A 13,575-nucleotide genomic window follows, 5' to 3' on the forward strand; every position below is an offset into this window, starting at 1 on the left:
TAAGACACAAAACTCTCTTGAGTACCAGTCTGGTGCCATAATTACTGACTAATGCTGCCTCTGTAGCCTGTCACAAGAACAGTTTTTGGCAGTCATTTCAGCTCCTTTCACAGTCACATGAAATTAATTTAATTAGTTTTTAAAATCTAAAGAATAATGGGATTTAATTGACTTAATGTGAAACTTTCTGGGCTGTCACTCCACCCAGCTTCCGATCAACTTGAAATCATTCAGCTGTGGGTGACTGATGTTTATGCCTTCCACTGAGAACACTTTGTCTCAGTTAAAATCCTTCCTTCCATGCTTAATTTTTTGCATAATATTGCTTTATTTTTCAGTCTGTGTTTTCATTGTCTGGTACCTTGGATGAAGGGCTCTCCATGTGGGATTGCTACAGCCACCTCCTGCTCCTGGAAGTTTGTTTTACCTGTAGCTGCAGTATGTCAGGGGAAGATGGGGGAGATGTAGAGTTGCTGCCTGGGACACATGTCAGAATGGAGCCAGACAGCAATTATTTTATACAACCATGCACATGTCTAAATGAATACTGATCATGATGATGGCCCTGCTGAAGATTATGGCTGATGTATGAACACATATCAGCCTTACCATCCTCCTCTAATGGCCAAACAGAAATAAGAGATGTCAGAAACTCTATGGAAAGTCTGAGACAGAAATTTTATTCAGCACTGATGACCATAAAAAATGCTTGGGAATCTCATTCCTTTGTTGTTCAAAATTTGAGAAGTGTTATTAGCACATCATTAATGAGGTCCAGAGATTGCTCTTTATGTATGCCATCCTCCACTCTCATTTTAGATCATGGAGCTCTCCAGCAGTCCCGAACACACTTTGCTAGACAGATCTCTCTAATTTTTTTGTTCCTTTGGTAAGGTGGGAGAGACAGAAATAGAGAGTTAGTGAACAGATTTTTAAACCAACAATCCACATCGAAAAACAAGTTTCTGAAGCTGTGCATAATAACACCATTTCTGATTAGTGACAACCTCATTAGAACAAAGCAGAGGTTCTTTCACTTCCGTTCTTCACTTCTTGTTCTCCTTTCCTCCCATGCATCCTTCCCTCCTTAGGAAAGCAGAAGCCTTTTAAGACTGTCCTGTGGAATTTTTATCCAAATTACTTGGCATGTGGGGAAGCTTCCATCCTACCTAAATATAGCATCAAAGGTGCATTTGACAAAGTTAAGATTACTAGTAGAAATTATATATTTCTCAGAGGGAACAGCTACTTGATTTTTAGCTATTGGTGGTCTCTAACTCTCTCTATGGTACTTTCGTAGGGTATCTATTGTTCTATGCAGTGTATACATCGCAAAACTGAGCGACTCCACTCCCGTGTTTCCCATGTGTTCCCGTGTGCCTCTAAACTCTCTCTATGATACTTCCATAGGGTATCTATCGCTCTGTGCAGTGTATACATCGCAAAACTGAGCGGCTCCGCTCCCGTGCCTTCAGACAGCGTGGACGCAACATTACAATCGCAAAACACGCTCTCAAACCCACATGGTTCTCGCTCCAGCCCCGCCTGCTCCAGGAGCGCATCTCCGGCATCGGTCAGCACCGGGTGGTCAGGGAGGGACTGCGCAGAGCGGGCAAGCCCCGAGCAGCTCTCGCTGTTCCCAGACAGCCCCCGCATCAGGTACCAGCTCTCGGGAGAGCGCGGGCTGAGCTCCGGCCGGGAGGGGCTGATCCGGAGCCGCAGCTGGGCTCCAGACAGGGCGGCAGCTGCAGCCGCCCCCCGCCCCGACCGGGCAGCGACAGCGCCTCCGGCACGGGCCAGGAGCGGCGGCAGCCGGGGCAGCAGGGTCCGCCCGCTCCGCGCATCGCCGGTGCCCGGAGCCGCCGTGCCCGCCGTGCCCAGCGGTGCCGAGCGGTGCCGAGCGGTGCCGAGCGGTGCCCGGCGGTGTCCAGCTGTGCCCAGCGGTGCCCAGCGGTGCCGAGCGGTGCCCAGCGGTGCCCGGCGGTGCCCGGCGGTGTCCAGCTGTGCCCAGCGGTGCCGAGCGGTGCCCAGCTGTGCGGAGCTGGCGGGCGGGCCGAGGTGCTCCCCGGCGGGCGCGGCGGGGCGGGGGCGGTGCCGTGTTGCCGCCGCGGAGCGGAGCAGCTGCATCCTCATCCTCATCCTCATCCCCATCCCCATCCCCATCCCCATCCCTCCCTCCCTCCCTCGGCCTGCCCGCGCTCCCCCCGCGCAGGGGCGGGCAGGCGGCGCTGCCCGCGGTGGCGGCGCGCCCCGAGGTGGCTCCGCACGGCGTTCCCCCACCCCGCCGCTGCCGCCGATAAATCCCAGCGCCGGGGGCAGCGCGGCACTCGGCGCTGCCGCGCTGCGGGGAGGCGGCGGAGCTCGGCCCCTCCCCGCGGCGGAGACCCCCAACGGGAGCCGGAGCCAGGTGAGAGCCGGGGCTGGGGGCGGCGGGAGGAACGGGACCGTGCGGGGGGCGCAGGGAGCCGCGAGTGTGCGGGCATCCCCCGCTGCTGCCTGGAGGGACCGGCTGCGAGGGGAACCCCCGCAGGATGCCGCCCTACGGCTTCCCTGTGAACCGTGAAGTTTTGCTTGCTGAGCTTTGAGGCTCCGTGGGGGCTGTGCCGAGGGCTGTGGTACCGCCGGAGGCTCGGAGAGGGGGTGAGCGGCGGGCGTACCCCAACGTGCTCCCCGGGATTGTCCGGGCATCCCCATCTATTCGTGATGCTGTGAGGTACTCTCTAAAGTGCCTCTCAAAAGGTAAAAAGGTCAGTGCTCTACCCTTGTTTCTCACACCTGAGTGGGGGCTGAACGGTGAAATGATGCACAGGATGTGAAAATAGTTATTCTCAGTATTGTACGAGGTACACTGTATTCCTTGCTTCAGGAATAGACCCCCGGGGGCGTGAAATGCAGGTTGAACCGTCCATCTACTTGACTGTCCTTGTGACTCAAAACGAGCAGCAGGTGGCTACAGGCTGTACCATCTTTCAGTATCGGGAGAGATACTGAGAGGAGAGGGCTAGTTCATTTTATTGTTTGTAACCAGCCTTACACTTCAAGTTTGGGTCCACAGCAACTAAATAACATGCTATTGACAGCATAAGGCATTTAATCTGGGTTTAGTTATTTCCTGGTGGCTGGGAGTCTTACAGGAAAAAATTTGAAATGTTCAGTTTTAAAGGATTAGAATTGCCATGAGATCATGCATTCAAAAAACCGGGAGTCTAAGTTAAAAAAAAAAAAAAGAAGAAGGAAAAATCCACCAAATCTGCACCTCTAATGATGCACTACTTTCCCATAGAGAGACATGCAAAAATAGCATCAACCCAGCAAAGTGCTTGTTAAATTCAAGTGAGGGCTTACATTCCATGAGCTTCAGTGGAATTACTCAGAAGCTAAAGGTGAGGCTGAAGCCAAATGTGCTTCTGTGATTCCCCAAACTGGGGCTTAAGCACTGTTCATTGAAGTATTCAGCCACGTGAATCACAGTCATTCAAAAGTTCAAAGCAGACCAAATCAGGGAAAACATGGACTGAACAGCATTGCAGCCTCTCTGCACAAGAACTGGGTAATCACCAGCCCTGTGGATTTTTCCCGGGGTTTTTAGGAGGTGTCTAAGTACAGAGTGAGCTGTTCTTGACTGTCTTGAAATGCAGATTGCAATCTCCTAAGAGCCAGCAGCCCTCCATGATCAGGGATTGGCTTCAGCCTACCTTAGCATTTCAGTCATCTCCCAGAGTTTGGGACTTGGGTGGGCACCTTTCATGGGATCTGCCCAATTTAAAAAATACAAACACACAGAAAATGTCTTATTTGTTAAAACTATGATCTCCAATCAATTTATAAGCACCAAAATCATAGATTGTCAGGTGCCAGATAGACAGATAATTTTCAGGAACAAGAGCACTTGCCAGCATGAGAAAAGGACAACATTATATAATTAAGATATCTAAAGAGTAGCATTTATTTCTAAATAGCTTGGTTCTTCTGCAAGGTATTCTTGGATTCCTATGAAATTAGAGAAAATTGTACTTAACTGTTCCCTGTTTTTCCTCTATTGACAAAGTCCTGTGCATGCTGAAATAATCTGTATCCTTGGGTATCTTCCCATACTTTTCAGGGTGGAGATAAACTTTCCTGTCTTAAGAACTTGAATAAAGTTTAGATGGATGTTTGCTTGTATTATTATGTAACAGCTTTAGGAGTGTACAGACAGAGGCAGTGTTGGTTTTGCAGTTCTGAGTCTGCTGCTGTTGACAATGTGCCTTTGTTGTTGTTGGGGGCCGTTTTTGGAGTTCTTTTCTTTTCCTGAAAAACCCACCAGCTTCACCAAGTGGCCACCTAAAGAGAGTGGATGTCAGCTTTAAAATTCATGTTTCCCTGGTCCTGCTATTTTTGCTGAAATCCTAGTGCCCCTTGCTGGCAATTTCTTTAGTGGATAAATTGGCAGCAGCCCCTTTTCTGACTGAGGGGTTTGGATTTAGCATAGCCTCCCTGTAAGAATGAGAGGTTTAAGACATAAGGATCTCTTCCAGGTCACAAAGTAAGAAATCTCGTATATTAAAAAGGGAGGGGGGGAAAAAATTTCAATGCAAACAGCAAGAAAAGCCCTAAATCAGTTGAAAGCTATTTGGAGAATCATAGGTCAAAGACATGGAGTACACCAGGAGAAAGAAAAAGGTCACGAGGCCAAACTCATCTCCATCTAATTATAGTCTAATTTAAGTCTGTCAAACTAATCCCTTGACTGAAAATATTACTCTGGGTCTCCTTTTTAAAGTGACTAGTGTATTAAAAAGGCAAGCACCTATTTCTCCACATGCTCATGTAAATTTGTCTGCTCTTTCTGAACAGCCTTCTCAACAGCATTTGGCCTGTGTAAAATGAAACACCTTCCCAAGATTTTACTTCTGCAAACAGCTGGTGGATTAGCCCTTCTAAACCTCTTTACTGATAATTTTGTGCTCTTGACAGTCCTGGCAGTAACAAATGTGGGGTCTGTGGAGGTCACTGTGGTGGAAGTTCAGCAGGTGCAGATGAGATCAGAATTTGAATGCAGCTGAGGTGAAGTAGAGGTGTGATCTGCAGAAGTGAGCTCAGGAAGGCCAGGGAGCATCGTGCTGAGCTGGGAATAATCTGCTGCACAAATGTAGTGTGGGAAGCAGTTTGCCTGGCAGCACTTCTACCAGTAAAAAAAAGCAGTGCTGAGAGAAAGCCAGACCTTTCACACTGCTGCACAAGGAGGATTGCACCCTATGAAATATGTGGTGGGATTTGGTCCCACAGTTTGATGTTGGTGGGGTCTCGGCTGAAGGAGTCTCCCTCTTGGGACACAGCTGTGAATTACCTGGTGAGGGTGCAGGGAAGGGCTTAAAAACATGATCTGAGGCAGATTAATCAGGCTCTTTAACCTCAGGAGTGAACTGAAGCAGGACATGCTTGTAGCCTCCAGATTTACAAGTTTGCTCCAAAAGGAAGGGAGCTACCTGTCCCCTGTGCAGCCAGTATGGACTCAAGCCCTGCTGTAACCACGGAGTTGGGCTGCTGAGAAACTCCCCACAGCAGCAGCAGCTGTACTCCTATCCAGGCAAGGAAATACCCTGAAAGAGTCACAGGGTATATCCTTGGATATCCTGGGCTTGGGAAGGGTGCTTTTGTAACAGGGAGCTACTCCCACAGAGGGATATTTTTCTTTAGTCCCAAGGACAGCAAAGACAGTTGGGCAAGACAGTTTGGGCCTATACATCATTTAGAAATAAGAAAACTCATCAGTCCCAACATCTAACTCCTCTGCTCATGTAGAACTACTTTTTTCCTCACTGTTTGCTCAAATTCAGAATGGGAACAAGGAGCCAAAATGCTGAAGTAAGGCTACCCAGTTGAGGACAATCTTACAAATAGCAGTTCCCAAGGCTGTGGCAGCCTTTCTAAATGCCATGTGGACACCATCCACACTGCCAGTGTTTCCTTCTTCATCACCTATAAACACCCACTGCTGGGCATTTCCCTTCCCAAAGGGTCTGTGGGACATGGGACATGCAGTTTCTTCCTGCTCAGGCTCATTCTTGCAGAAAGCCACAAAGGGATGTCCCTTTTGGGAGCAGACTGATCAAGTATTTGTTGCAGAAGCTGATAACAAAATTGCCTTTAAGAGTCACCCATGTTCCACCAGGGGTCTGTCTGGGTTTCTAAAAATGAAGGAGTTTTTGGTAGCACCCAAACCACCATTCAGTCTCTGCAGTACTATCAAACTATACACAGTGGTACCATATCAGCAGCTTATCAAATCCAATTTAAAATGTTTAGGGAGCAGCATATTGCTAGTCCCCAGCATTGTCACTTGGTTACCACCACTGGAAACCCTGTTCTTTTACACATCTGGCCAATTGCCATGGCTTAAGCCTGGTAGGGAGCAGGATGCACTGAGACCTCTAACACCTCACTTGCAGAATTGTCCCATTTTCCCTGCAAGACTTTCCAAGTTCAGATATCCTGGAGGAGTATCATGCTGACAGCTTCTAATTATGCTACAGGTTGGATTACCAATTTATGCTGTTTTAAGAGCTAGAAGTCAATGAAGGGCAGGAAAGATCCCTTTCCTGAGCCCACATTTCAGCTGAAGTGACATCTCTCTGGCAGAGCCTTTCAGAGGAGGGGAGTAACACACATCCAGTCCTCCAGGATGGACAGCCTCCAGTCCCAGCGTGGCTACCTGAGCCCTTGGTGGTTTCCTGTCCCTCCAGACACCTTCTTTTTGCCTCTGGGTGATTTTGCAGCTATCTGTGCTGTGGCAGTATCTCACAATTTTTGACTTTTGGCCCAGGGCCCAAATACACTGACTAGCCCCAGATCCACCTCTTTTTTTTAATCTGTTTGGAAAGATTTTGGTTTATACTTATAGCATAAGCAGCACAAGAAGGCTTAGCTATTATAGACCTACACATTTATGTACTTTGAGATTAATGTATTCCTCCCCACAAGCTAAATTAGATTAGATATTCCTATTAAGGTTTTAGTGGTTCTGATTTACTTGTTTTGTTTCTTTTCTATATTCAAGCAGGCCAGGCTATCAGCTACCCCAGACAGTGATTGCTACCTGGCCTGCTGTTCTGCTCTTTTGTCCATTTTTTTTTCCTTTTCTTTAATATCCATTACAAATACTCATATAAATACCCATTTCAGATAAGAGCATACAAATGGGGTCCCACAGAGCAAAATGCTCTCTTGAACTGTGCCCCTTGGGCTGGACCCTGTGCTGCCTCTGTCTTCCAGTGTCTTTGCTGTAGGAGACAAATTGGAAGCCAAGCATATAAGCTGAAAAGCACCATTCAGAAAGATTTATGATCCTGTTTCATTAGGGATGCATATGTGGAATTATTCCCTGCCTGAAAGCACTGACTCAGAGCTCACATGTAAATTGCCAGGATAATTCCACTATCCCATGTTTCACAGAATTGAATGTTCTGTGCCTTGCTTCAAGTGTTTTGTTGATGAAAATCTTTCCATTTTCTCATAGAGAGAGTTTTGTAGAGCTGTTGAGCTGTAAGTATGTTGTCCTGACTGACAAATACACAATGACTGCCAGTCAAATTAATATCTTAATTTTAAACTGGACAGCTTCCTATCAACACCACTCTGCTCTTGCAGTAATGCTTTTGAGTAGTAGCATTTCTTATTTGTGTGAAGTCCTGCATGGGAAGAAACACTTGAAACTTAGCAAATCCCTATCCATGTTGTGTCTTAGATCATATCCCAAAATATCCAAAGGTGCAAAACCTAAGTTGGCTGCCAAGCAAGACCCTGTCATGATGTGGGTGATCATAGTACACAGGCACAATTTACATGTTTATACAGCAAATAATTTAATTTTTATCTATTTACAATGACATTTCATTAAAGGACATTAAAACAAAGTGCTTTTTAAATTGCTGAAATAGGTTAGTAGTTAGCATCCGGTTTGGAAAGTGAGTGAAATGGGTTTGAAGCAGGCACACATGTTTTGTTTATTAGATATTTTCCAAATGATTCTGCCAAACTTGTTGGGGTCAGAACAGTCTGACCAGAGTGAAGTGGCCCAGCTGGATACAAGCTGCACCCAGCTCTGTTTGACACTGCTTGCTGTGTTAGCTGTCACTGCTCAGGTGACAATTCATGTTTCCCTGAGTTGTGACAGTCAAGTATTCACCCTTCTCTTGCTGGTGACACTAATGCCTGTACAGCTGTTTTATTTCATAAAGCAGGCAAGTGGTCTTGCAGAGTGGTAAAAATTTGATAAAACATCTTTGCATGGTGTGATTGTGAACTTCTCAGCGTGGAGACAGCTAAAAATCAAGTTATGATGGGCATTATCTTCTTGAATTGAGAACTCAGATCATCACTGGTTTTGTTCACTAGACTGAAACAAAGATCTGAAATTCCTGAGTAATTGGACAAATTACACATTTGGGGCTGGTATGGATAGGAACTCTCACCTGAGTTACAATTGCACTTTCCTGCTGTATGTGTGTATGACCCTTTGTGTGAGCTGTATTCCACACAGCAGTTGTTTGCTGAGCCTTAGGAGAGCTATCAGGGATATTGAAACACAAAGTGTTCCTCTGAAAAACAGAAATCATCTTGTCCATATTGGAATTCCTCCCATGGGTCCTCAAAAAACTCACCCATTGGACACTGGGAAGGACTGGGGGAGATCTTATTAGCTATTTGAGCCTTTTGCTGTCAGGGAGCCTCTGGTCTCCTTTTTTAGATATATTCCAGTTGTCAGCTAGCATACAGACACATAAGAAAAAGCTCCCCTCTTACAGGGGAGAACAAAACAAATGTAAAAAGTTAGTAAGAAATAGTAATAAACTCTTATTATAGTAAGAGAAATAGTAGTTATGTAAGATCCTTACAACTTGTGCTTGAAGAAGACTTTCTGTGATGGGACTGTGCTGTCTGACTGAGCCTCTGTGGGATCTGAGGGGTCCAAAATGCTGTTTGGACATAAGGACTACAGTCCTAGTTGCTCCTACTTGTGGATATGTTTGCAAAAAGAAAGCAGGGAAATTTCTACACAGAATTTTTATCATTTTTATTGCTAAAGGAGTGAAACGAGCCCTGCATTTAACCTCTTAGTTATCTCTGTCCTGAGGAGTTTGGAGCAAACACAGATTTCTTCTTCTCCCTGGTAGTTGCAGGACTGTCTGTGAAAGACAAAGAGAAATGGAGAAGTCTTCCATTGTGTTAAACATGCTCTGAAACCTTCTCATATAAATGGAAATTGACACTTCTTAATCACTAAATGCAGTCCAGTTGTCTCTTAGAAAAGGCTACAGTATTTAGTGTCAAAATATCAGTTTTCAGTCACTGTTGGTTTTAAGCTCTGATTTATGATTAAACATACATACTAAGCTTCTAAAAGTAAATACATATGTTCAAAAGTAAAACTTTTCTCCCAAGTACTTGATAATAGAAGAAGTGTTTGCAGACACTTCACTAAAACAAAAAAAAAAAAAAGCGCACACACACACAAAAAGAAAAAAGAGAATACTTGTCATATTTCATAGAGGAGGAAAAAACATAAAAAAAACTAGATACACTAGAGACTTAAGCACAGCTTGCTTTGAGGCAAGTTTGATATGTGGGTGGGTGATAAATATACTGGGATTTACTGGTGGAGGTATTTGTAGCTGTTTTCACTTGCTGTCAAAAAGCACAGCATGGATGTTTGGAAACTTACAGCCCTGCAGTTTCTGCTAACTGTTCCTGTCAATGAGTGCTAGCAGAGAGCCCTGCCCAATGCTGATGAAGAGCAGCAGAAGAACAAGTGAGAACAACCTGGACAAGCCTTAGGGACATAGGAGAACAAGTGAAAACAACCTGGACAAGCCTTAGGGACATCCAAGCTCAGGGAGAAAAATGAGCTTGAGGCTGGGAAGAAGTAGGAACTTGGCCCAGTCACAGCAGTATATTGGAAGAAAAAATTCCTGCCAATTTTCTTGAGTTGTTGCTATCTCTAGAAGTCCACTTCACATGCTTTGGGGTTTTGTTCATATCCCTGAGGCACTGTGATGTCCACAGGAGCCAATAGAGGTCTGGGAACTGCTGAGCATGTAAATGAACTTTTAATATATAATCAGATGGGAAAGAAAACATTACTTAAATGTCTTCCACACCATATTAAAACATTTAACTTTTCCTTTACTCTTTGGTTGTGGAGGAAGTTTTCCAAGGTAAGATTCTATTATCCTGGCCCGTGTGTAATTTAGAGAATTCAGAAGTTGTGACTAGATCCAGGTGTGGGCTCTTCCCCAAGATATTCATATGTGAAGGAGCTTTTGCATAGCCTGTATATGAGATCCAGGCTGTCACACTCAAAATGATCCTGCAGCCTTTCCTCATGGACAGAGTGAGCTGCAATCATCACCATCTGCTGGCCACACTCAACACCATTCAGTGAGGCTTGTGACCAGTGAAAAGTATCTCATAGATCCCTGTTTTTTTCACCCTGGCCATCCTTTGCCAGTGATTCTGCTTGGGCATCAGAGGATGATTGGGAAAAAAACACAGATTGAAAGGGTGGTTCCAGAGCAGCCAGACCCAAATGATGGAGAGAACCCTGAGAGTTTGCCACCTTAACTATGGCAGTTTCCCCCAAGGGAATGACATTCAGTTGCATCCAACTCTTGTGCTTTATGAGTGCTCCAAGTGTCACTGATCAGCCCCATACAGGAACATTTCTTTAAATACATACAGGCATGTTCCTTAAAATGCTCCTGGCTCCCTGCCATGCAGCTGTGCCCTGGGACCTCCAGATGCACCACTGCCAGAAGCAAGCAGTAGAGCTGATACCACACAGGCTTTGGAGCTTGAACTTGGAAGAGAAAATGTAAAATAAGTTAAAAATGCAAAGGCTAGTATTTGTCTCATCTTGTGGTTTAATTTTTACAGCACAGCTTAATTTGATCTTCTCTTTTTCATGTATAGCACATTCTAGTCAGCCATTTAATAAGAAATTCACCTAATGTTATGAGCCACAGTAAAACAGTCCTTATTTACTGATGGATTTATGGGCCAGAATCTTCCAGACAGCACTCTGTGAGCTGTGTGATGATTTTAATGTGCGGGCGGCATTTACATGGATAAAATTTCCATTATTTCATAACCAAGCTATTGCTTTCTAACCAGGCACAAAATGGGCATTATTCAAGAAGGGGGGGAAAAAGATATCTTTCTTTCAGAAATTGTATTTTGGATGCATGTAATATCTCTCTTCTCTGTGGGTTTAAGTCATGATGCTGATGATACCACGGTTTATTTTCAGAAAAATGTTTTTTTTCTCTGGAACTAGCTTATAAAATAATGATTTTAATGTTATCTTCAGTGGGAAAGAATGGTAATTTTATTTTTAGTATTTTAGGCATAAAAACCCAACAAATATCTTAATGGAACTCTTAATGTAACAACCTTTAAACAACTCCACTATCCAGTACAGCAGTACCAACACTGATGTACTTTTGGGCTATTTTAGATAGTGTACTTTTGAGCTGTTCCATGAGGCATGAAATCCTGCATGTGTGGTTCAAACTGTGTGCAGTACAAGGCTGAGTGATTCTGAGTGATCATGACAATCATTCGGAAAATCAACCACTCTGAATTTTCACTTATGCTAGGATGGTTTTTTGGCAGATAAAGGGGGGAGGGAGAGAAATATAAAGATGTTATAGGGTTGAAAGGAGCTTGAAGTACACAATGGAGGTAAAAATAGACCTTGGGCAGAGACCACCAGCAAGATGATGGTAGGAAAATCACCAGCAGGTTATGTCCACTGATAATTGCCACATCCTGGCCATCTAGCCATGCCTACAATTATGGAATTAAACTACCAGAAATTTCTTGGTGGTTTCTTGCATTCCTGCACTGAAGTGTCAATGCACAGAGATCTAGGTAGTCATTGGAGAGATCTAGATAGTCAGTGCTTATTGTGGAATCAGCATTGCCTTCTGAAATGCCCCTGGACAACTGGCTATCAATAGGTCTCCAAAATATTGTCTCTTTACCTAATACTGTTAGTCCCTCAAAATTTGTGTTCAATTTCTATTACAAACCTGTCAGATGTGCTAAAAAATAGTGCCCCAAATTGCTGATTTTTTCAGTTTGTTTAGGCATAAATTTCCCTTGAAGCCATTTCCAGCACATTTTCTATCCTTCATATTCTATTTGGGCAGATGTGTGGATGCATCACCTACTTCCAGTTACCTTCCAGTGTTAACCTTTTTGTGCCAGTGTTTATCCCTGGTTGCATTATCCTTTGCACTTAATTCACACATGGATGTGGATGTAGCCAGCACCTTTGGAAAGAACCAGAATACCTCTGATTATGTAGAGATCTCTACATCTTCACCTCTAGACTCTTTTTAAAAATAAATGTCATCCAGGCAAAGAAAAATACTTCCTTATGACTGAAAAAGCTTCAATTTTTCTGATATATTGTTTTCCAAACATAACCTGGCTAAGGAGGAAAACATGACTTATGGTTTGATTGGGGATCAAAAGTGATCTCTGTTCTCTTAATGGCACCTGAAAACTCTGTTAATGTCCTCAGAAGTGAGATATATTTAACATCAGCAGTTTTTTTTTAATGGTTGATGCTCCAATTAGTAGAAAATATTGCTATTTTATATACTGCTTCTTAGACTACTGAAGGAAAGTGCCTGGCTTTGGCTGAAGGAGAAATCCTGCTGGTAAACTTCAGTTGGACCAATCCTCTGGTTCTTCTACTCTTGAGGTTTCTCAGTGCATCATATTTCCAGGATGTTCAGATAGATGGCAGAGAGCTCAGTTCTGATTTTCTTCAGCCTTTCCAGAATTCTAGCAATGGTGAGACTTTAAACTACCCCAGTATTTCCTAGGTGTTGGGGGTTTTTTCCATTTCCCCTATTTGCCTGGTTGCTGTTTGCAGGCAAGCAGCAGCACCACTCATGCCCAGGGGGAGGGAGCTGGTCCTGGCAGCCCAGCCAGGTGAGAGGAGACTAGCATGCTGTCTGAAAATTGCTCATCCAGGCTCTCTCTCATTCTTTGAAACATGTCAGGGAATATGCACACTACCATGAAGAAGCACTCAGGAGCAGGTTAACACTGAGTGAGGGAATATTGCTGGAACACATTGGAGCTGCTGTAGCTGTAAAGTTGATATGCTAATGCCCTTCATTTCTAGCCTATGTTTTCTCTTGAAACACAAGGTGATGGTTTCTCTTGATGTGCTCTCTCCAACACCAGCATAGGCACCTCTCTTGGACTTAACAGGCTGAGACACTCAAGGGAGGCAGTCAACTGCTTTCCTTCAGCCTAGAAATGCTGATAGAAGCCATATGAAGCTGGAGGGAGAGCACATTGCCCCTGTCATGAGTCAACGACACTGAGACAGGAGGGGAGAAAAATTTTCCCCTAGCAAGCAGAGCCTCTGAGCTCCCATTTTTAGCCCAATACCTCTCCCCAAAGCCCCATTCAGGAGTGTGGGGATAGGATCCCTTGCTCCCTGTCCCAGCAGTGAAGATCCAAACCAGCAACCACTGTTAGACATCCTGCTTCATGGATGCTTGCTTTCTTCTA

At 44.7% G+C, this 13,575-nt stretch overlaps 1 protein-coding gene across 1 annotated transcript in view; it reads left to right on the forward strand.

Annotated features, from left to right (window-relative positions):
- The first annotated feature begins 2,214 nt into the window (after positions 1-2,214).
- HTR1E (5-hydroxytryptamine receptor 1E) overlaps positions 2,215-13,575 on the forward strand; it is a 35,296-nt gene continuing 23,935 nt past the window's right edge. Inside the window, exon 1 of the mRNA XM_056487495.1 lies at positions 2,215-2,407. The gene's annotated coding sequence lies outside the window, so the exon portion shown is untranslated. The remainder of the gene's footprint in view (positions 2,408-13,575) is intronic.

The sequence above is a fragment of the Oenanthe melanoleuca genome, chromosome 3 (assembly GCF_029582105.1).
Source record: "Oenanthe melanoleuca isolate GR-GAL-2019-014 chromosome 3, OMel1.0, whole genome shotgun sequence".
Taxonomy (NCBI): Eukaryota; Metazoa; Chordata; class Aves; order Passeriformes; family Muscicapidae; genus Oenanthe; species Oenanthe melanoleuca.